Genomic DNA, 25469 nt, shown 5'->3' on the forward strand with positions numbered 1-25469 from the left:
TCAAAGAACTATATAAATGTTAACTATTATTGCTGCTGCTATAATCCCCTTGTGCAGTTCTCCAGTGACTGCTGCTGGTACTTGCCCTCCACTTCCCTAGTAGAAGCACATTAGAAACCTCTCAGTTTCCCTCTATGGGCTTCTTGCCCTACCCTACCTCCCACCTTACCCCAGGTATAAAAGTTGCTATTTACAGTTTTACCATTAACCAAAATGTTTTTTCTGTACCCTATCTTTACGAGAGCAATGCAAGTGTTTCCAGGAACAAATGAATGATTTCATGAATGGGTTCTTTTACATGCTGGAAAAAGTTTGGCTCAAGTGTTCTTTCCATTTCCCTAGGCTCCGAGTACAGCCCAGAAGAGTGGGAGTGCTTACTGACGGGTAGATAGTTAGTGTGTAAGCTTAAGCTCTTAGGACTTAACATAAACCCTAGATTTCCATGGTCATCAATTTCTTTTACAAATGACTGTCTCCATAAGATTGGTTACTTTTGTCCTTCCTTCAGTTATGACTAGGATCTGAAAGCTAAACTAGTGGGGTGAAGGGGGAGGCACTGAAAATGGTCTGGTTATCTTAAGTTAAAAATGTTTTGAGCACCTTAATAAACACTACCTTCCATTCCTCTCTCCCTCCATTCCCCTAACCAAAACATGCTGGAGTTATGTGTGGACACAGCCTAACTGCAGACTTTAGTTTTATTTGGGTATGTTGCTCAACATACCAAAGTATTTTAGGCATGAATTCCCACAAATTATACCTCTAATTACCTTCTTCTGTCCTACTACAGGTTAGAAAACCTATATCTATCTACAAAGGGCACCATTCATATGAGCAGAAATCTTTTCATGACAAAGACCCTTTAAAATAGATCTCAGAGTCCAGCTTAAAACCCAAGAGCAGGAAAAATCAGAAATTCCTTTATTTGCTGTGCACTTGGTGATTTCAGAGTCTCAATGTATTGGAAAATAATTCACAAGGACAAGACTTTGTTATTTCAAGTCCCTTAGAATTAAGTTGAAGTCTTGTTTTTAATTTCATTTCCTTTTTTTTAATGCTTGTTATTCACATTTCTATAAATTCCACTTAAATTTGAGTACAGCGATACAAGGCCTGCCTCTTTGCATGGTCGCTCACTAGATGAAATATAAATGTATCATAAACAAAGCAGCGGCAGCCCAAGCAGCCTGGCATAGGCAATTAAGTCTGGCTGAAGAGGAATCAAAGGGATGAGACAAATGACTTTAGTGCCTCTTCCATTTAGAATTACAGAAGGGACTGTCAAAACTTTTATACCAGAATCTATTTCCTACTTGGGGAAAAAATGACAAAAATTTGGGCAATATTTTAAGTAAAAACCATTAGAAAGATAGAAGAATGCTATGAACTGAACAAAAGATGCAAAGTAGAACAAGCTCTGTTTTCCAGTTTAGCATTTTTGTGATACTTTGCAAGACATAAACTTGTCCCACACTGGTTTCCATATCTACAAAATGGAAATAATAATGATGATGGTAACAATAGTAATATAATTCACTTACTATGATAGATATGTAGTTACATGAACAAAATTTGGATAAACCATATAAGTATATTAAAAATGCAGAAAAAAAAAAAGAAACTCTGATGTATTGAAAAAAAACTCTGATGAATTCTTTTTGTGTTGTTGTTCACATAACTCATCATTTCCCTTATTTGTACAAAGTAGTGAATAATCCTACCCTGGCTTAGAAAAAAATGGTGGTTTAGGGTTTAAACAAGTCCATTGATCCTGAAGCATCTATTTTGAAGGCTTGGGACTAATAGCTTTAGCCTCAGCATCTTTGGGTTAGTGAACTCAGCAGGCTTGGAGTTAGTAGCTTTAGCAGCCTTGGAATTACTGGGCTTTGTGACCTTAGAATCAGACTTGGTAACCCTGGGTTTGGACTTGGCTGCCTTGAGATCAGACTTGGTGACCCTGGGATCAGACTTGGTGACCTTGGTGTCAAACTTGATGGCCTTGGAGACCCTGGTGTAAGACTTAGTGACATTGGGGTCAGTGGACTTGGCAAACTTGGGGTCAATGGTCCTGCCACTCTTGGAGTCAGGTTTCCCAGGGCATGGGTGTTTGCATCTTGAGGTTGGCAGTCTGTCCATTTGGCCTTGGGGATCTTGGGTCTGAGGAGTTTGGCTTTAGGGACCTTGGTGCTCAGGGACTTGATGGCCTCCGTTCAGCCCTTAATAGCTTTGGTGTCATTGGACTAAATCTTCTTCAGCCCTTTATTTTATATTTTCCGGCAAAGCACGTTTCTTAGAAACTTAGGGTCATATATCTGTGAACTAGGTTTCTTGGTGCCATTTCTGTGCCATTTGCATGATTGGTTGAAGATGATATGACTCTTACATTTAATCATCTGTACAACAGAAGAGGCTAAAAATAAGAGATAGAAAGTTACAAATTATTTTTAAAGTAAATTTACTTTGTAATGTGAATAACTGCTTCACCTTATTAATTTGCTTTAAGTTCAAATAATTTTATATCAGATTTCCATAAAGTAGGACATGCTTAGTGGAATAAAAACAAGTAGTGAATTAACCTTAGATATTACTTTTTTGGTTGGTGTGGTGGGTCCAAACCTATTTTAGCAATGGGGGTGGAGGAATTCCCAATGTACAGATTCCCTCCACTCATGCCAGTTGGCAACTCTTCTGTAATATATAGTATTAGAGTGTGGGTTTAGGACACTGAGAGATTAAGTGACTAGTCCATGGTCATGTAACTAGCCTGTATCAGAGGTAAGATTTGACTCCATGGCTGGTGTTCTATCCACTACATTACTTTACCTCTGGTTACATAGAATAATTAATAAAGCTAACTTAAGCACTTTATAAATAAGGCCTTATGTTAATTTTATGTGATCTCCATGAAGGGAAGCAACCTGTTACAGAAGAAATGCATGCTAGATGGGAAGAGATCAGAACTGGGGCCAAATCCCAGCTTTGCTGCTTACTATTTGCATAACCCTCTACAAGCCACTAAACCTCCCTCCATCTCAGTTATCTTATCTGTAAAAATGAAGTGGTTCAACTAGACGACCACTGAGATCCCATAAATCACTTCTGAGATTCAATTTCTTCATCCTTCAAATGAAAGATACCTAATTCAAAGTAGAAAAGATGCCCTTTCCTTACCCCTTCCTCCCAAGCTCCCATCTAGAAGCTGATGGGCAAGCTTGATGGATGACTATTGGATCTTATTCTCTTTCCACTTCCTATCCCCTCTGCCCCCATCCATACAAATCACACCTTATTCTCTATCTTTCGCTTTGGACGAAGCAGTAGCTCGACTTTTTGAAGGTGCAAGGAATGGAGATAGGTGCTCCCACTTCAGAACTTCTTGGTTACCCTCCCTACTTTTATATGATGCCTTGGCTCCTTGCAGGGTCTGACTATCCACAAGTGATGCGTAAGCCATATGTTTGAGAGATTAGGAAATGTCTTTGGGCCCAAACTACTCCCTATTCCACAATGGGAGTCTAGGTGCCATGGTCAAATCACCAGCCTGTGCTGGCCTTTTGTCCTAGAGATAAGCATCAGGAAAGTGTTAATGTTCTCTCTAATTTCTGTTCTACATGATTGCTCTACATGATTGCTCTACATGATCAACAAATTATAAATTCAATTCAATTAAGCAAGCATTTACTAAGCACCTCTTCTGTCAGGCATTGTGCTAGGCACTATACATATGCAGTGAGGCTGCATGAGGGCATCGTTGTGTGACTTGAAAGGAAGCAGAATAGACATTCTAGCCTCTTCTCCCCCACCCTTTATTCAAGGGACTCCTGCCAAAAGGGGAACAGGAGGTTGGGGCCAGAAGTTTGACCACTCTGCTCTCCTTAAAGACAGGGAATACTGGACTAGAATTATATCTATCTGCTCCTTTACATATTGTTAGTCTAGTGAATGCAGTTTTCAGGTTCAAGCAAAACTTCTGATCATTGTTCATTAAGAGGGAAAAGAAGATCCTCCAAGCTCTATAGCTAAGATATGATTCCCTACTGAATACCACAAAAAAGCACAAAAACCACTTTTAGCAAAAAAAAATTACCCAAATTGGTAGCAAAACAGAAATAAGAAAAAGTATACACAGAAGAATATATACCAGACAATACAGAGTGAAGGAGTTTTCCCATTGGGAGAGGAGAGGAGAGAGAGAGAGAGAGAGAGAGAGAGAGAGAGAGAGAGAGAGAGAGAGAGAATGTCTTTGATTTTATCCAAGGGAAAATTCTTCAAAGTCTCCAGTGTAGCAATCTGGGGACAGGAACATGATGGAGACTGCTAGCTTATTAATCTGAAGTGGGAATGGCATCATCGACCTTCTCTCTCAAAGCTGGAAGCCAGAAGCACCTAAAGTGACTGCAGAGTCTGAAGAAGACTCAGGAAATCAGAACTCTTTTCTTTTCCACTTTCCCCTACTTTGCCCAGCCCCTAATAAGGTCACAGGTCACTCATCCCCACCAATGAGGAAAGAATCCCATACCAATGTGCTTTGGTTTCTTCCCTTAAGGAGCTTAGATTTTGCTGGGGGAAACAAAGTCAGTCAATAAGCATTTATTATATGCTTATTATGTGCCAAGCACTGCACTAAACACTGGGGAAACAAAGAAGGGCAAAAAACAATATCTGTAGACTCTCAAGGAGTATTTAGTCAAATGGGAGGAGACAATGTATAAATATCTAGGTATATATAACACACATAGAGTATATGAAGGTAATAAGAAAAGAGAAGGCATTAGTAGCTGGGTGGGGGGAGTGTGGACAAAGAAAAGATAGGTATTTAGAAAATACCTATCAATCAACAAGTCTCTAGTAAGTGTCTATTCTGTTCCAAGAACTATTCCAAGACAATAGGGATATAAAGACAAAAAATGAATGAATGAATGAATGAATGAATGAATGAATGAAAGTGTTTGTCAAGCTCTTACTTTGTGTCTAACAGTGCTAAGCTGCTGAGGTTACAAATACCAAATGGGAGATAGTCCTTGCCTTCAAAGAGCTTACTCTCTATAGGGGAAAACAACACATATAGTATAGCTAACAAGTGAAGTATGATCTGAGAAGTCACAAAGATGGTGAATGGAACAATAGGGCAGTCAGCTGACCCACCCTTTTGGGAGGTAATAATAATGTTGATATGGATAAGATGAGGCTTCGTGGTTCTAGGAAATTCAGAGCCCAGTGGCTGGGTCTCTAGTGGCTGAATTTAGAGAACAGATCCACAGTAGCAGCAACTGCAGCTACAAGGCAGAAAATTAAGTAGTCCCTGGCCGTCAAGAAGCTTATATACATACATACATATTATACATACATACACACATACAAAGTAAATACCAGAAAATTTTGTGGTGGGACGAATGAGCCAGGGATCACAGTTCAAATCGCAGCTTCCAACCTTCTGAAACTCTACACATTAGCGATTTAGTTAGAAGTTTCAGAAAGTCGGGGCAGGTAGTTTTGGGGGAGCAGGAGCATAGGCATGTGTACAGGGTGTGCTGCATGTGACCAGGAACACCTAATGTCTCAAAAGAAAACCAGCATTAAGTAAAGCTAAAATTTTATTCCTAACCCTAAGACAAACAGAGACTCTGAGATCAAGAAAGAAAGATAAGGAAACAAGAACAAATTTCTATGAGAGAATAGAGACTGATACTCAAAGAGGGAGAGCTTTAGGAAATTTTGCTTTTTGAATGAAATGGCATTTGTTCGATTTGTAAGCCCTCCAAAATAAACTAATCATGACTGCTTAAACATAAAAGTAGTGCTAGTATAGTACCTAAGCTGCCCCAGTTTGTAGGCACTAGCCTCGGTGTCCTTGGGTGAGGTGATCAGGCAAGCTGCTATCTCCACAAAGCTGTGATCTTCTGCTTTTGTACCTTTGCCACACACACTCTTCTTTTCTGGGCATATCTTCCATGCTGTTCTTTCCTGGGCCTCTCTGCTCCTGCTCTTTGGTACCAGTAACTGGTCTTTAGATGAAGTATTTATAGCTTCACAGGTAGAGAGATCTTCCAGCTCTTTAGCGCATAACCCAAAGAATTTCCTTAATTCTTTTGTGATACAGGCCAGCTAGTTAGTGAAACCAATAGGGATTTTTAAGTCTGTCTTCAAAAAATTTTTTTAATTAAACAGATAACATTTATATAATACTTTAAGGTTTATCAAGTACTTTACAAATATTATCTTCTTTTAATTCACAATTACCTTAAGAGGTTTTTACACATGAGGAAAATGAAGCAGATAGAAGTTAAGTTACTTGTCCAGAGTCACACAGCCAGTAAGTATCTGAGGCCATATTTGAACTCAGGTCTTCCTGACTCTAGGTCCAGTGTGATATCCACTGTACCACTGAACTGACCTTTTACCTCCTCTCTTACTTGTTTTAGCCATTTGGCCTCTTAACTTTTATCTTACGGTCAGGCAATTTCTTTTAATTACTGTTATCTCTTGGTCATAACAAATAATTTCTAAGGACTCCAGTTAACAAAATTGCAATGAAGCTAGGTAACACTGTGAGAATGCTCTTTTCAAACTCAAATGATGAGTTTTATGCAAATCACAGGCAGCTGAGCTAGACGGACAAAACCAAAAAGACCTTTGCCCTACTTACCCTTAGCAACCACATTTCTGTCTTTCTCCACCAGTGACACATTGGTATTGAAGAAAAGGAAAGCCATAAGTCTCAAAACGGAAAAAGATACCCTTAAGAACCAGTGGCATCAATCTCTATAGGACATTACAATTGGGAAGATTCCCTTTCACAGAAGGCTCCACTTACCTCCTCCTCCTCAAATTAAATCTGCTTTTCCTCAATCATCAAGAAATAACTTTTAAAATATATTTCATCTTCAATTTTCTTTAAATCCTTGTTTCAATCATTATGATTACAATATGTTGGAAAAGTGGAGTCTCCAACTAGACTTTGAGCTGATCTATTTGGGTTTAAGCTGTGTGACCTTGAGCTAGCAATTTAACCAGTTTGAGCCTGCTTCTTCCTCTGGAAAAGTGGACATCACCTGCACAACTTACAACACCGTATTACTGGAAAGAAAGCACTTTGGAAATGTTAAAACAATATCAAAATAAAACATGAACTATCATTATTATTGTTATCACCATACTTACCTTTTAAGAAAGGTTTTTGGTATGTTTTATCTACTTAAATGCATTTCAAATTTTAAAAGATAAGGTGATTCACAGTTTTCCTTGATGGGTTTTTTTTTCACTACCAAAGTATAGTATTCTAGCTGCATTATGGTTTAAGTAGACTTTTGTGGGCTGACTTGGAAGTATAATCATCACTTTTAATATATCTATGGAGAAAAATGTATTCTGAGTTTCAAACAGCCAACTTGTGAATTAATTTTTGGAAAGAACTCTTTCGAAAGTTAAGAACAAGCTATATAAAATTCTCCTTTCCTTTTCCTTCTCTTCCATCTCTTCCTCCTTTTTGTCTTTTTCTTCCTCTTCCTTTCTTTCTCTGTCTCTTCTTCCTCATAATTAATTGAGAAGATGGGAAACAATTTACTAACAATCTCTGAATATTCAGGGAGAGGATCATAAGAATACCAAGCTAGAAAGGCCAAGTCTCAGTTAACTGAGCACTTCTGAGGTGACCTCACTAATAGGGGGAATGAAGATGGCAATCTTTACCAACTACCTGTTAGATATTCCAAACTGGATGCCCTGAAGATGTCTTAAACTCACTGTGTCCAAAAGAGAATCCTTTATCTTTCCCCACAAACTCACTCCTCTTCTAAATTTCCTTACTTCTGTTGAGGGTACCATGGTCCTTCTGGTTACCTAGGATCATAGTACTGAAGTTAACCTCTATTTTTCACTCTCATTCAATTCCCATATTAAATCAGCCACCAAATTTTGTTTCTATCTCCACAATATTTCTAACTATTCCCCCATCTTAGGTCTGCCTCTGCACAATACCAAGCTTCACATATACTTTTGCCACAGCAAAATGGATGACAATAGGTTTTAAAAGTATCCAAACAAAAACTCATATAATGTTAATGAAACACAATGCTCCTGTAGGAGTCCCAAGGCAGCTGTAGGAGATAAACGTTTCCTTGTCCCCAAAGATGAAGGAGATTGATGGCTGTTTTCAGAGTACATAATAAACAGGTTAAAAATTTACAGAAATACTTTGAGATCTCACCTCACCAAGGTTACCAACAGCTATACACTATTGCCTTTTCCAAATATAACCGAAAGTGGTTTACCTCTAAATGTAGCCTATGAAATGACAAATTAAGATTAAAAATGCAATCAAAAAGTGTCCTATGGACAACACCTACATGAGTTTAACTAATGATATATCTCCAAAGAGGCATTAACCAAATGGCTGGGGCATGCTGGTTTGTTTGTAGAAATGGAAGATTTTATGATAGCAATTCATGATCAAGTAATTACCACCAGAAATTACAGAAATGTTACTCTAAAGCACTTTGAACTTACTGATAAGTGCAAATTATGTGATGAATTGGTGGAAACTATGTAAGATATTACTCTAGATAATAAAAATTTATCATCTACCACATACTTAGACATGATCAACTGACTGGAGTGATATATAGAAGCTTTCAATCCTTTATAAACTAACAAATGATAAATCCCCATACAACAAATATAATCCCCAACTAGAGCATCATTATAGGTAAACCTGTCACAACTCTCTGGACTTAACATTGACCCATAAGAATTTAAGAGCAATGTTTTAATAGATATCACCCCCTTATGCTCATAATCTACAAAGTATGTGGAATGACAAGCTTTAAAAATGTAGAGGCCCATGAGAAAAGGCTAAAAGCCATATGGAAAGAGGATGTAGCATGTATTGTCCTTTGTCATCCTGTCTGTTATGAGAGTTGTTTTGAAGATATTTTCAGTGATTCCACCGAAAATATTTATGACTCAGTACTCTAGTTGAATTACAAAAGGTACCTGTACAATAATCTGTATAGCATTAAGTATAAAACATAGTGGCAAGATAGAGACCTATCAAAGCACCATTTCTAGGTGAACTACATCAAAATAAGAGATGAGAAGAACAAGGTGAATCATCATCATCATAGACTCTAAGAGAAGTGTAGAGGATAGGAACCAGCTTCAGAGTCAAGAAGGCATAAGTTCACTTCCCACTTCTGCAAATTAGTAAGAGGCAGCTTTCTGACTGTAAGACACATTTGATGATGTGCATTTATGGAGGGAGTTTCCTCATCAGGAATTCCCTATGCTGATAAAAATCACAGGTTTAGAACAAAAAACTGCCTAAAATTCTTTCTGGAACTAAATAAGTACTAACAGAAGTCTTAATTACTACCAATAAAATAGGTTACTATGGTTTTCTAAATGAGAGCTATATAGTTCCACTCATTTGCAACAGTGTTTTGTTACAAAATAAGCCAGAACTCAAGAGATCCTTCATGGTACATGATTTCATTAGTAAGACTCAAGGCTGATTCATTTCCCCCTTAATATAACTAAGTCCACACTTACAAAAAATTAATATCTATTTTAGAATAATATATACATGGTTCATTCTCATTCTCCTAATCCTCCAGTAGATACCATCACAAATTCTATGACAGGAATAGCATCAATTATCCTTGGGCTACTTTTTTAAAAAAATTATTTCTGCTAACTTCACATACTCCTTGTTGGAATTCAGAAACTTAATGACAACATAGCAGAAGGTGTATATTCTGTAACATGTCCCACAATAGAAACATAGGTGTCATGGTTCCTATTACTCTATAGATATATACATATGCCATTTATGCTCATAATTAATTTGCTAGAAAATGTTTTTCAAATCTTCAGTATATATGGTTTAAAAAATAAGTCTGCTTCCATGGAATATAACTAACTTCAGGATGTCTAGTTTTATCTTCCTGATGAAATCTTTCATTCACTCCACTGACTCTACCTTCATGAAAAAGTAAAGAATACCTTGTGTTTCTGAATATGGGGAGGTCTCCTAGCTTCCATAGAGCTTACAGTCTTGTAGGGAGATCTGATACACACACAAATTTATATGTGGCAGGTGTGATCAGGAGATGCCATGTTCAATTAAATGTCTGGCCCCACCCCCTCTGTCAGAAGAAGAGAGATGCTGGCTCCTTATTGAGGAACACATACCTTGCTGGGTAGACACAGTAAAATTCATGATCAGTCCCCATTGACTAGGGCTGCATTGAAGATGTCTGGTAACTCAAAGTCATGGGGAACAAACATGTGAGAAACCCCCATGCCCTGTGACCTATAAGAATGAGTCTTGGCAGTATATCACTACTTTTGGTAGTTTTTGAGCATTTTTCCTCCCTTAGAGTCTTATATCAGAGTGTAGCAAGGAGAGGGTGTTCCCTACCTGTCCCTCAGTAACAATGGTGATTTACAGAATAAGTGGGAGACATGTACTTGCTGAGATGAGCCTGGGACTGGAGTCACTAGAACTCTCAGTTATTTCTGCCTTTTGATTTTCTGTTTTCTTTTATGAGCACTGGTCAGTGACTAGTGCTCCAGAAAATTTTGTTTCCAGTTTTGAGGGTTACCTCATGAGTAATCCTTAGTTTAGAAATTCTTGAATTCTAGAATTGAGGGCTGGCTAACAATAGGAAAAATATTTCCTTAGTGGTATGCTTTTTGAAAGAGAAAAGGACCTATTTGAACAAAAATATTTATAGCAGTTCTTTCTGTGGTGGCTAAGAATTGGAAATTGAAGGGATGCCCATCAACTGGGGAATGGCTAAACAAGCTGTGGTATATGATTGTAATGGAACATTATTGTGCTATAAGACATGACAAGCAGAATGATTTCAGAAAAACCTGGAAAGACTTACATGAACTGATACATAGTGAAGTAAACAAAACCAGGAGGACATTGTACACAGTAACAGCAATATTGTTCGATGAAGTACTGTGAATGACTTAGGTATTCTCAGCAATACAATGATCCAAGACAATCCCAAAGGACTAATGATGAAACATACTATCCACCTCCAAAGAAAGAACTGATATTGTTTGAATACAGACTGAAGCATGCTATTTTTTCACTTTCTTTCATTCTTTTTCTTTTGAGTTTTCTTGTACAAAATGCCTAATGTGGAAATGGTTTACATAATTGCACATGTATAACCTATATCTGATTATTTACTATCTCAAAGGGGTGGAGGGGAAAGAGGGAGGGCTAGAATTTGGAACTCAAAACTTTAAAAAATGTTAAAAACTTTTAGCCTGTAATTTGGGAAAATTATACATAAATACATATATATGCACATACATGTATGTGTGTATATACTATATATACATATACATACATATATTTATATATATTATGCTTTTTGGAGAAGAAAATATTTAATAGACCTAACCTCCTGATAGAATATTAAAACAATGTTATGAGGGGCCAAGAGATCTGGATCTTGCCAACCTTACATGATAATTGCTGAGTGTTTCACAAAGTACAAGTCCAAGGTGAATACGAAATACTGTTCAACAGTCCCACAAAGAATCCTAGGGGAAGCATTATAAATATAATGGACTCTGAGTTTCTTATGTGTCTGCATGTTGATGTACATCTTGGAGTCTCATACAGTTTTGGTGCTGAAGGAGGCAAAATGTTATTCCATACCCAATACTCATATTGTATACTGAATACCTATGAAGGAGGAGATCCTGTTACTCATATGGGGTGCTCTATACCCCTATCTCAATAATTATGGAGAGAGGAAAGCTTCTTGATTGAATCAATCAATCAGAGGTATGAACTAAGTGTGTACAAGCCCTAACTATTTCTCTTGAATCAATCAGATCTAAGTTTTTAATCAATTTAGAAGGAGTAAAGGTCATTGGGTGAAATTAAATTATGTGTATTGGCACTGGTTGTGAAATCACAACCTGTGGGGCTTATATAAAAAGTACAAGCTGGTTCTGAATTGAGTATTTGGCAGCTTAGTGAAGAGAGAGCAGTTCCAGCCAAGACACTAAGAAGGAATTGCTTGGGGGTGAGGGTAGGGAATGAGGAGAAGATATTCTATTTCCTCCCACCTCCCTTGACCATCAGAAGGAAACCTTTGTGAACTTCAAAATATCTAGATTTTGGACTTCCCATCAGCGTCCTAGCAACATCGCTGGAAGAGCTGATGGCAATATCTGCATTGGGAGACAAGAACAAGCTAGGCACACAAAGGAAAGGCCACTTTAGGTCTAGAAAAGGAACTTGCCCAAAAGTTCTTCTTCAGGATCTGGTAAAAAGAAGAAAAGGAATGCCAGAAGAAGGACTTCCAGGAACTTTACTACTTCACATGGCTTAAACTTGACTCTACTTTCCCTTGGACTCTATGGTACTTGTGAGTATGCCCCTGACTGGGGCATATATACGACCTTAGTAAATATCAATTTCTAGAAATCTAAATAATCCAGATTGACTAATTCAAGATCATTTGTTAATCACTGGGGGATGCAATTAGCATGGATCAAGTCAATGCATACTATGGAAGTAATGCATACTATGGAAACCATTCCACTGTCAGCAGGGACAGGGCCAACATTGCCTATTAAAATGAGGTCACAAAACAAAAATTAGAGGTGCAGTGATCAACATTCAAAGGGCAATAACAAAGCTATTTAAATAAATGCATGGGATTTGTTAAAATCATGAAATGTTGCTATTCCCCAGATCTGTTTTTTTTTCTATCAACATGTAAATGACAATGTAAGTAAGATGTAGTTAATATTTGTAAGGCATTTTTTAAAATATTCATTCATTTATTCAACCACTTTATCATCTTATTTTTATAAATTTGATATAGTTCTATGTTTGAGAAATGAGGCCCTTATCAGAGAAGCTTGATTCAAAATTTTTTTCACAGTTACTATTGCTAACTGTATCTCCTTCCATCCTATCCCCCCAATTTATTCTCTCTCCTTTCCCCTGTCCCTCCTCAAAAGTGTGTTGTTTCTGACTACCCCTACCTGAAAGCCATAACCAAAAAAAAAAAAAGAGAATCTAGACATCATCTTTCCAAAAATTATCAAGGAAAACTGTCCTGATATTCTAGAACCAAAGGGTAAAATATAAATAGAAAGAATCCACCAATCACCTCCCAAAAGAAATCCCAAAAAGAAAACTACCAGGAATATTATAGCCAGATTCCCAGGTCAAGGAGAAAATATTACAAGCAGCCAGAAAGAAACAATCTGCCCTCCCTTCTATTCCACTGCTTCTTTCATCTCCTTTCCCTCCTACTTTCCTGTAGGGTAAGATAGATTTCTATGCCCAATTGAGTATGTATGTTATTCCCTCTTTGAGCCAAAATTGATGAGAGTAAGGTTTACTCACCCCCCCCACCTTCCCCCTCTTCCCCTTCACTGTAAAAGCTTTTTTTGCTTCTGTTATGTGAGGTAATTTACCCCATTCTACCTCTCCCCTTCTCCTTCTCCCAGTACATTCCTCTCTCACCCCTTAATTTTATTTTTCAGTTACCATCCCTTTATATTCAACTCATTCTGTGCCCTTTGTCTATATATACTCCCTCCAACTACTCTAATAATGAGAAAAGTCTCATGAGTTACAAATATTATCTTTCTATGGAGGAATGTAAACAGTCCAACTATCATAATTCCTTATGATTTCTCTTTCCTATTTACCTTTTCATGCTTCTCTTGAGTCATGTATTTGAAAGTCGAATTTTCTACTTAGTTCTGGTTTTTTCTCAAGAATGCATTAAATTCCTCTATGTCATTGAATGTCAGTTTTCTCCCTCATTGATTATACTCAGTTTTGTTGGGTAGGTGATTCTTGGGTTGTAATTCTAGTTTCTTTGATCCCAGGAATATCATATTCTAAGCCCTCTGATCCCTTAATGTAAAAGCTGCTAAATCTTGTATTCTCCCGATTGTGTTTTCACAATACTTGAATTGTTTCTTTCTGGCTGCTTGTAATATTTTCTCTTATGAAAATGTGGCTATAATATTCCTGGGGATTTTCCTTTTGGGATCTTTTTCAGGAGGTGATTGGTGATTCTTTCTATTTCTATTTTACCCTCTGGTTCTAGAATATGAGGGCAGTTTTCCTTGATAATTTTTGGAAAGATGATGTCTAGATTCTTTTCTTGATCATGGCTTTCAGATAGTCCAATAATTTTTAAATTATCTCTCCTGGATCTATTTTCCAGGTCAGTTGTTTTTCCAATGAGATATTCCACATTGTCATCTATTTTTTCATTCTTTTGGTTTTGTTTTATAATTTCTTGATTTTTCATAGGGTCATTAAGCTTCCATTTGCTCCATTCTAATTTTTAAGGAATTATTTTCTTCAGTGAGCTTTTGGACTTCCTTTTCCATTTGGCCAGTTCTGCTTTTGAAGGCATTCTTCTCCTTGTTGGCTTTTTGGAGCTCTTCTGCCATTTGGGTTAGTCTATTTTTCTTCTCTCTTTTTAAAAAATTAATTTATTTTGAATTATCAACAATTACTTCCCCAAGCTTCTCAGCTTCAAATTTTTCCCCCTCTCTCTCCCCATCTCCTTCCCCAAGATGGTGCACAATCTGATATAGGCTATACATATACATTCTTATTAAACATATTTTCACATTAATGATGTTGTAAGTAAGAATTAGGGCCAATAGGAGGAACCAATAGAAAGAGGAAACAAAACACAACAGAAGAAAAAAAAATAGCAAATAGTATGCTTTGATCTGCATTCAAACTCCATAGTTCTTTCTTCTTTGTGGATAGCATTTTCCATCATGAGTTCTTTGGAGATGTCTTAGATCCTTGTATTGCTGAGAAGGGTTTAGTCTATCAAAATTAGTCATCGCACAATGTGGCTGTTACTGTGTACAATGTTCTCCTGGTTCTGCTCACTTCACTCAGCATCAGACCATATAAGTCCTTCCAGGTTTTTCTGAAGTCAACCTGTTCATCATTTCTTATAGCACAATAGTATTCCATTACATTCATATACCACAACTTGTTCAGCCATTCCTGAATTGATGGGCATCTTCTCAATTTCCAATTCTTTGCCACCACATAAACAGCTGCTATAAATATTTTTGTACATTTGGGTCCTTTTCCCATTTGTATGATTTCTCTGGGATACAGCCTTAGAAGTGCTATTGCTGTGACAAAGGGTATGCACATTTTTATAGCCCTTTGGGCATAGTTCCAAATTGCTCTCCAAAACGGCTGGATCATTTTACAACTCCACCAACAATGCATTAGTGTTCCAATTTTCCCACATCTTCTCCATGGGTTAGTCTATTTTTAAGGTGTTATTTTCTTCAGTACATTTTGGGTCTCCTTTACCAAGCTATTGACTTGTCTTTCATGATTTTCTTCCATCACTCTCATTTCTGTTCCCAATTTTTCCTCTATTTGTCTTACTTGATTTTCAAAATCCCTTTTAAGCTCTTCCATGTCCTGAGACCAATTTATATTTTTCTTGGAGGCTTTGGATGTAGGAGCTTTGATGTTGTTGTCTTCTTCTGAGCATATGTCTTGATCTTCCTTGTCACCAAAGTAAGTTTCTATAGTCTGAGTTTTTTCCATTGTTTGCTCATTTTCCCAGCCAATTACTTGACTTTTTAAAGTCTTTGTTAAGGTAGGGGTCTGCTTCCAGTGTGGAGAGCAGGGATTTTGTGCAGCTGTTCTCAGAGATACTTCTAGGGACCTGTAAGTTTTCAGTTCTTCCAAGGTGATGTGATCTAAGGAGAGGTAGTTTACTCCTCTTCTGGCTTGTGCTCTGGTCTGTGAGTGACCACAAGCACTCTTTTCTGCCCTGGAACTGTGAGGAAGGTTCTCTCTGCACTGCTGCCATAAGCTCTGCTGGGCTAGTGTTCCTCCTTGCCCCAGGACTGCCACCCAGAACCGTGACCCAGATTCAAGTATGGGCAGAACAACAGAATTCCACCTCAGTGCCAGGAAAGAGACGCCTATAATCTCTTTCTGATCAGTTGTTCAATCCCCTTACCATCTGTGGGCTGACTGCTCAGGAAGCAGCCACTGCCCTGGGGCTGTGCTGGGGCCAAGGTTGGATTGTACTCCTCTCTCACCCTGGCCCAACAGACCCTTCCTACTGACCTTCTAAGTTGTCTCTGGCGTTTGTGGTTCAAGAAGTCTGGAAACTGCCAAGCTGCCACCAATTCAGTCCCCTGAGGCCTGCTCTGGGCTCGCTGGGGGATGGTCTGTGCTGGTGCTACCTTGGCTGAACTGTGCTCCTCTACCAGCCAGGCATAACAGAACTTTCCTGATGACCTTTCAGGTTCTCTTGAGCTGGAAATTTATTTCAAGGAGCAGCTAGGTGGCATTAGGGGCAGCTAGGTGGCGCAGTGGACAGGGCACTGGCCCTGAAATCAGGAGGACCTGAGTTCAAATCCAGCCTCAGACCAAACACTTGACACTTAACTAGCTGTGTGATCCTGGCAAGTCACTTAACCCCAATTGCCAGAAAAAAAAAGACATTTCACTCTGTCTTTTTGTGGGTTCTGCTGCTTTAGAATTTGTTTAGAATTATTTTAAAAGTATTTGGAGGGATTTGAGGGACAGCTCAAGCAAGTCCCTGCCTTTACTAAGCCATCTTGGCTCTACCCCCCCCAAAAGCTATTTTTTGATGGAGGTTCCTTTCACAAACTCCCCTGTAATACATGGGCTATATAAGAAATAGTTACCCAAATGTTTATTTCTCTTCTTTTTTTCACCCCCTCCCATTCTGGATCAACCAAAACCACCCTATGGTTTCACACACCCCAAAGCTACTCTGTTCCAAGTGCTCCACCATTTACCTGGGTCAAATTCTTAGCAAGGGCTTAAGGGCTTAAGTGACAAAAAACAGGTAGTCTGGGTTGAACAAATAGGACCAATCCCTGAACATTCCAGCTCTATTAACACACTTCAAGATTCAGATCAACTAAGATAGACAACAGAAATAAAGGACAGATCTTGGAAAAAGGAGAGAAGAAAACTGGAGAGGAGCAGAAGAGGAAAAAGAAAATGAAGGAAGATCAGAAGAAAGAAGGGAAAAAAGGGAGAGGACAAGTTTACATTCTAGAGTATTTTCATGAACTCAGAAGGAATGGAATGAAATGATAATCTTCTAAAAATAGCTGAATGAATGCCATTTCATCCCACTATACTTCAAGAATTGATGCTACAAATGTCAATCTAAAGGTAGATTCTCTAGTCAAATTCTGTATGCCCACTAATATGCCTTCTTTTAACAAAGTCACACAATCTGAAATCTAGTAAATAACCATTTATTTTTGGTCCAGACTAAAAGGGTCTCTCACTCCCTTTGAAGAGATGAGAAATAACAACTTTGGTTCTATGTCAGCTGTAAAGTTTTTAAATTTCTCATTTTGGGAAAATTCTTATTGAGAATTTTCCCCCTTTCTAACATCAACTAGTTTTTTAATTATCATCCATCTGGTATCCAGACAAACTGTTGCTAAGACCAAGAATTTGCTTGGCAATGGCCACTTTTACCACTATCATCACTGAATTTCAGGGTTTCTTAGTATACGTGGACTATTATTGACATGGTCTCTGTAGCTAGCCTTCATTGTTTACTTTAGGGTCCTGTAGTACAGGTTGGTCTTCCAAACTGTCTGTGACAGAGTTATATTTCTTGACCTAAAAGCTTGAGATCATCAGAGGTGTGGCACTGATAGTGAAGTCTTTGAATCAGGGTTGGTAGGGTGAACATTTAACAGTAAAGTTACCAAACAGAGGTAGGAACAGAAGGCCACTGACGGCTGCTTTCTCCTCCCCACTGGAAAGGAAGGAGATATAGAAGCATTAACCAGTTTGGAGAGCTACCAATATTCCACAGTGTGTGTGTGTGTGTGTGTGTGTGTGTGTGTGACAGACAGACAGACAGGCAGAGAGAAACAGAGAGAGATAGAGAGACAGAAGGAAAGAGAGAGTTATTCACCAAGATAAAATTATCTGGACTGCATTTTCCAGAAAAATATGCAGGTGCCTGCTATGATATGCAGTATGCCTGCACACTCTTGATGAGGTAAGGAGCACTGCCAGGATAAGAAGGGTTTTTTGTTTTTGTCTTTTTAAGGCTATAGGTGTCTTGGGGAAAGAGTTGGTTGCAGAAATCCAGGCATTAGGGGGAGACAAAGAGAATGACACAGTTGTCATTGAACTGATCATAGTATTCTATAGTTTCGCCATCTTGTATGAAGAATGATGAAAGCTATAAAATCTGGAGGAAAAGGCTTGAATTTATTTTGTTCCCAAGATATTAGCACCCTCTGTGCTGAGAGAAGTCAACATTCTCTAGTTAGAACAAGATTAGAAGGGAAGTGGTTAAATAGAATAGCTTCAGAATCTAATCTTCAACACCAGTGCCATGAATAATCTGACTGCATCCCTCTCCCAAAGGAATTAATTGGTGGCTTTAGGCAAAAAAAAGAGCTAAGAACTTAGGAAGCTACAAAATATAATGTTATTGGCATGTGCCTGAGCCCACAGTCTTATAAGCATAGGTGAACCAGAAAAGGGAATGAACCTGCTCCATGATCATGCCAGAGAACTTCAGTCCAGGGCACAAGCAGGGAACACAGGCTACCACCATAAAAGACCAAAACTTTGAGGACAGGTTAAATCACATGGTCAATTTCCCTAGCATGGCCTTTATTATTACTCATTTATATAGTGCTTTAAGATTTATAAAGCATTTTCACCACAGCAATGCTGTGAGATATATAGCACAAATATTATTAATTCCATTTTACAGATGAAGAAACTGAGGTTCATAACAATGAAGTGGCTTGCTATGATCACATGGATAGTGAGTGTTAGAGCCAACATTTGAACCCAGGATTCTTGATATCAAATCTAGTGCTCTTTCTATTATGACATGCCAGCTCTAATCTCAACTAAGTGTACCCTAACCTTCTGGCTTCAATCTCCCCTCCCCCCCCCCGAAATTGGTTTCACACTGGTTTCCCTCATCTCAGTTCACTGGATTTTTGGAACTCCAAAGGAGCTCTTAGGCCAACCCCACACTGACCTTTTGGTTTATGCTTATTTGACTCTTGAGTCGGACTTCATCATTCCTCCTAGGTTGGGATTACCCTTCCCTTGCCCCAGTGTTTACCTAATCATTGGCCAGGATTTGCCAGCCCCTTCCTAGATAGTATCTGACATCATGAAGTGAATTCCACAGATGAAGTTTCCTTTCTTATTTATCCCCTCCTTTCACACATAGAAAATACATAGACTTAAAGAAAAGGTACACCAAGAGAGGGAATGAGTGATTTGGCTTAAGAAGGAAATAACATACACACTTAATTGGGTATGGAAATCTATCTTACCCTATAGGAAAATAGAAGAGAAGGAGATAAGAGAGGGAGGAATAATAGAAGGGAGGGCAGATTGGGGGAAGGGGTAATCAGAAACAAATACTTTTGAGGAAGGACAGGGTCAAAGGAGAGAATAGAATAAACGGGGGGTGGGATAGGGATGGAGTGAAATATTGTTAGTCTTTCACAACATGACTATTATGGAAGTGTTTTGCATGACTACACATGTATAACCTATATCAAACTGCTTGCCTTCTCAATGAGGGTGGGTGGGGAGGGAGGAGGAGAAAGAATTTAGAACTCAAAGTTTTGAAAACAAATGTTAAAAATTGTTTTTACATGTAACTAGAAAATAAGATACACAGGCAATGGGGTATAGAAATCTATCTTAACCTACAGGAAAATAGAAGGGGAAGGGGATAAGAAAAGGGGGGGTGTAATAGAAGGGAGGGCAGATTGGGGGAAGGGGTAATCAGAATGCATTCTGTCTTGGGTAAGGAGGAGGGGAGAGATGGGGAGAAAATTCGGAAATCAAAATCTTGTGGAAGTGAATGTTGAAAATGAAAAATAAATAAAATTAAAAATTAAATAAATTAAATAAATTTTAAAAAAGAGAGACACCAAGAACTAATTTATCCAAAATCCAAAATGTATTTTAAAGTGTTTGTTGTGTGTTCAGTCTTATGAATCTGGATTACAACATAGAGGTCATCTAGTCAAACCCTCTTATTTTATAGATGAGGAAACAAAGGCCCAGAGAGGATAAGTGAGTGATTTGCCTAACACCACAGAAGTAGTAAGTGGCAGAGCTGGGATCAGGTAAAGGTTAAAGAAGAAGAAACTGTCTTTGAATTTCGGCTCAATTAGATTCACCAACCATTGGTTGTTTATTACATGGTACTATATTAGATGTTGGGAAGGAAGGAGGTCCTAAGATGACAGGCTGGCCAGGAGGTAATAGGGATAGTACTAGAGAGGAAGATAAATAGCCTGTCATCCAACAATGGAACTTGGTAAAAAGGAGAACTGGAAAGAAAAGAATTTGTCAGTTTTTGTCCACCTCTGTCCAGGATAGGTTATCTCAACAAGCTAAAACCCAATCCATTGGGATGTAATGCAGATTTAATGCAAAAACATTTCTTTAGAAGTCTGTATCATACCTTTGACTGTATTCAAACATGAGTCAGTTCATCAGATCTTAGAACAGAGGTAAGTATGCTGAGTACCAGGCTTGAGGCATGCCTTGTAACTCCATACCACCAATCTGCCACTAGGACCTTTTCCAGCTTTCAAAAAAGAGTATAAAGGACAGTCATTCTTTCAAATGTATCTGGTCCATAGTGATAGTGGCATTCAGCAAGACTGTTCATTCTAAGCGGGCTGCAGTTTAATCACAACAAATGTTGTCCTCCTCCATTCATCCTTGAGTTAACTGAAGACCTAATTCAAGCCCTGACATGTATTAACGGGACTCACATACTCTTCTAACAATTAAAATGCAGTGTGGTAAGTTCTCTCATAGATAGGGCCGTGAAAACTATGTCTAGTGCATGACCCAGTGGAAAGATCATTTCTCAGAAAAAGCTTATGGGTCATACTTGGCCCAAATCTTTCATCATTTGCACAAGCAGTTGCCACTGGCTTCAGGATGTGTTACACACAAGTGGTGACATGAGAGCCAGGTTGGCTGAAAAAGAGTTGTTGACAGTGTTCAGGGTAGATTCCTTTGGATAACAATGTATCACAAAAAAAAAGACCTTCAAAAAACAGATTTGGAAATCTGAGTGCAGTCATTGGTTATATTAAATAAAACTTTCACCGTTAGCTACTTTGGAAAGGATGTAGTATGGGTCCAGGAGATGAATTCAGCTAGAAATAGGTTCTTATAAGAGTTTTTAAAAATCCCAAAGTTCTAACTGGGATTTCTTTTCAAACTGTTATTTAAGAATTGTCTAATTCTGGATCCAACAACATTTATTCAAATTTTCAATAAGTAACTAGTGGTTATGATTATCACTATAGAGGGTATAATTGGCTAGGGGCAGCTACGTACCAAAGCAGATAGAGTACAAGACCTGGAGTCAGAAAGACTCATCTTCCTGAGTTCAAATCCAGCCTCAGACACTTCCTAGTTGTGTGACCATGGCCAAATCACTTCATCCTATTTGCCTCAGTTCCTCATCTGTAAAATAAGGTGAAGAAGGAAATGGAAAACTGCTCCAGTATCTTTGCCAAGAAAACCCCAAATTGGGTCACAGAGTCAGACAGGACCGAAACAATTGAATAATTGGCTAGTTAGTACTCATCATCAACCTAATCCCTTTGTTTTGGGAGATTTAATCAGTCATATCTTGCTACAGCAATAAGCTCATTTTTTAGCTTACAGAAAATAGAATGGACTCTTAGGTCCACCTGGTTCCCTCTTTGCCTGTTTTATGAAGTTTATATCAAATGAAAAGTTAGGAAGTAAAATCACAAAAGCTCAGTCTCCAGCTAGAAAAATTCCTAACATTTAGGAAGAGCTTTGGCTCTCTGAACTAATTTAAATTTTTGTTTATCTCTAACTCCTGACTGCTTTATGTTTCAGACAAAAATCAGTATACAAAAACCATTTAGGTAAAGGAATTAAATTTAAAAGCATGTACTAAGCACCTTCGCACCATTCAGTTAAGTTCTTTACAAATATTATCTCATTCAATCCTTGGAACAACCTGGGGAGGTGAGTGCTATTATTATTCCCATTTTACAAATGAGGAAATTGAGATTGTCAGAGGTTGGCTGTCATGCCTAGGATCATACAGTTATTGTCTACGCTTAGATTTTAATCCAGGTCTTCCTGCTCCAAATTCAGGGCTCTGTCCACCGCCCCACCTAGCTGCCTCTATGCAGAACATATTATAGTATCAGTTACTGTAATGGAGGCTTTGGGAACTTCTATAATTGCTTGAAGAGCAATAAATAAGATCGGTCACCTCACTTGACTTTTCTGAGCTGATATGTCTATAGAGGCACAATGATCCTCTTTATCTCTCCCTTCTTTGCTATATAGCTCAGCCCTGCTTTCATTTTCTCATTTCAGTTTCTCCTTCTGCCTTATTGTCTTTAGACCACCTTTTCCTTCTGGCTCATACCATTAAGTCCTGGATGAGACTGAGAAGGCTGTTTCTGCCACTTAGCTCTTGAGCTTCTTTTTCCTTCTAGTCTCCTCACAGATTATATATGCCCCTTTAAGAACACCTGTGCATGATTCAAGTTCATCTCTGGCTCCAAGATTATTACAGCCACAAAATGCTCTCAGGGCTGAGAGGGAATGCTTGTCTCTCTGAAACATAAATCCCAGAATGCCAGTCATTTCTCAAACTTCGATTCCACTTAAATCATAGGCTCTTTATTCAAAACCTTTTTTGAGGAGGGGGGAGGAGAGCAAAATGAGATGGAGAGGAGGAATGATCTCCAAAGTTAGCTGAGATGAGGTATACTCAGAGCTTATCAAGCACAGAGTCTCTTCAACCCCATGTATTCAAAGTGTACCTAGCTTGGTAGGACTTAACAGACCTTTCATTATCCACCTTATCCTTGGAGAACCCAGTCACCTCCACACTACAGAGAAACATCAGTGTGGGACTTTGGTGGAGGCTTGCATAAATCATCTGAATAATATTTGCTTTAATTTTTCCTCTTGGAGATCTAGCTTCAGGCTCTATGATAAGGATGGCTCCACTCATGAAGTATTCCAAAATCCTTTCATTTTTAGTCATTTCTATGCTCCAGAGGACAAAATGGGATAAGATTTGGAAGAAATGGATGGTCTAGAGAATGCTACATTTCTATGAGAAATGAAGTTGTAGGGAGATTAAGGGTACACTGAATAAAATATGGCACCAAAGCACTCAGGTTTTGCTACTAATTGATAAGTATAAAAAGGTAAAAATTTGGGCTAGATGGAGGGAGACTAGTGACCCTGCTTCCTTAGCTTAGCTTTTGTTCTGCCTCAAATTCATATGTAGCTAAGCCAGAGAGAATCTTAGGAATTTGTCTGAATTATCTAAACCCTAAACCATACAGTTACGTATAACAGGAGACTCTGAATAGCAGTTCAGTCCTAGGAGTTCAGAGACATAGGATCATAGATTTAGAAGATGGGACCTTAAAGGCCATTAAATCCAACCTCTTTAGTTTATTTATAAGAAAATTGAGGCAGAGAGAGCTTAAATGACTTGCCCAGAGTCAAAAAGCTAGCAAATATCTAAAGTGGGATTTGAACTCAGATCTTTCTGACCCTAAGTTCAATGTCATATTCACTATGCCTTGCTGTGAAAGGTAGGTTGAAGATTGGGGTCACTGATGGGTGTCCCTAATGAAGTATAGAGTTGGTTAGCCAATCCTTTTTCCTCCCTCCTTTCTGCTGGATAGGGGCAAAGATGAATCCTTCCCTGGTCTTTTCTATCTCCTGTCTGGAAGGAGGAGGGGTAGGGCAAGATTTAGGATGTAGCAATCTTTTCTCTTCTCACCATCTTCTACTGCTTCTCACCTTTCTCCCTGAGATTCAATTAGCCCCATACTGCTACAAGAATTAAATAATTTTTTAGCCTACTGGCCCTCAGCTTCAACTGATCTCCTCTATTGTCTTATGGAGTTTAGAGCAAATCAAAAGTTAGTAGTACAATGACAATAGCTCAGAGCCCACAGGTAAGAAAACTCCTAACACTGAGGTCTTAATTTAATTATTTTTAATCTTTAGTTAACACATGGCCTCTTTATGTTTGGTGCAAAAATCTGCAGGTAGCAAACATTTAAACATTAGAAGAAGCAAGCAGAATGTCACAATATCTTTCATTGGATTTGTATGAGAGGAAAGAGCTTTTTTGGAAACTATATTTCCCTACATTTTTGAAGAGGTGGATATAACCGCTAGCTTTAACCTGACTCCTTGCTGCAAGATCCTAGGGAGAGGGGAGAGGGACACAATGGCTCTTCTTGATCTACCATAGCTCCATCCTCCCTTTAATTTCTCTTTCACCTGCTGCCCTTATACTATTGATTCTTCCTATCTCACTTCTTTAAGTACTAGGTAGGCCTTGGGACACTCTCCCTACTATAGCTCAGACCTTTTTAAGTCCCCACCTAATCTAAGTTTGGGGGTGCTCTACTTGGATTTTGTTTGCCGAGTATGGTGGCCATGACTAAGGAACCCTCAGTCTGTCCTTTCTAGGGCAAGCTTTTAGCCACTAGCTAACAGAGATAGCTAAGAAGGCCCTGAAGAAATGAACATACCAGTACAAACTACAAGACCAGCTAAGCCCAGAAGAGCAATGTGCCTAATGAGGAGCAGGCTGAGCAAAGATCCTGTAGCCAGCAAGAAACAGGTCTATCCAGCAAGTCCAGTAAAGTCTGCAAAATGCTAAGTAAGAAGTGGGTCTAGTTATAGCAATGTGATGATGTCATCAGAAGATATCAGGGATCCTACATCACTGATGGGTATAACAATGCCATTTAATACTAATACAGTATTTTAGGATTTGCAAAGCATTTTGCCTATGCTATTTCATTTGATCCTTACAGTAAACCTATAGGGTAGCTATGATTATCCCCATATTATAGATGAGGAAACTGAAGCTGAGAGAGATTAAATGACTTCTGTAGGGTCACACAGCTAGCAAGCTTCAGGAGTAGGATTGGAACTCAGGTCTTCCTGACTCTAAATCCAGTGCTTTGTTCGCTATACCACCTTGCTGGCCCTCTACAAGTATTTCCTACATGTGAGACTTTCATTTGTAATCCTATGCATGCTCACTCATTTAACTGGTAGTATGTATATTTGTGAAAGAGAGTGTGTAAGGTTTATGGAGGGAATGTTCTATTGCAAATCTTACTAGGTTCTTTCATCAAATGCTCTTGCTTTAAACTGTGTCCTCCAGCCAATTCAAGCAAATGTAAATGAATTGGTAGCGGGCTTGTGAGCTGTCCTTTTGAGTGAACTTGGAGCCACAGAGTTGCACTTGGGTCACACTCGGGTGTGAAAGAGGGGTGCTACAAGCATTACATAGGCAAAGAAACAGCTGTATTAAGGGGCTACCAAGACTAAGTATAGATATCAATGAAGTGGT

The 25469-nt window shown here is 38.5% G+C and overlaps 2 long non-coding RNA genes across 2 annotated transcripts in view; both read right to left on the reverse strand.

Moving 5' to 3' along the window:
- LOC144457567 (uncharacterized) overlaps positions 1–25469 on the reverse strand; it is a 125662-nt gene that overhangs the window by 98218 nt on the left and 1975 nt on the right. The gene's annotated exons all lie outside the window — the stretch shown is intronic.
- Positions 899–6101, reverse strand: LOC144457566 (uncharacterized). Its single transcript, XR_013486984.1, has 2 exons — positions 5813–6101; positions 899–2410 (listed from the first exon to the last, which is right to left on the reverse strand). It is a non-coding gene; the product is annotated as an uncharacterized LOC144457566 (long non-coding RNA).

The sequence above is a fragment of the Phascolarctos cinereus genome, unplaced genomic scaffold (genome assembly GCF_003287225.1).
Source record: "Phascolarctos cinereus isolate Bilbo 61053 unplaced genomic scaffold, phaCin_HiC Scaffold_5;HRSCAF=322, whole genome shotgun sequence".
Classification (NCBI taxonomy): Eukaryota; Metazoa; Chordata; class Mammalia; order Diprotodontia; family Phascolarctidae; genus Phascolarctos; species Phascolarctos cinereus.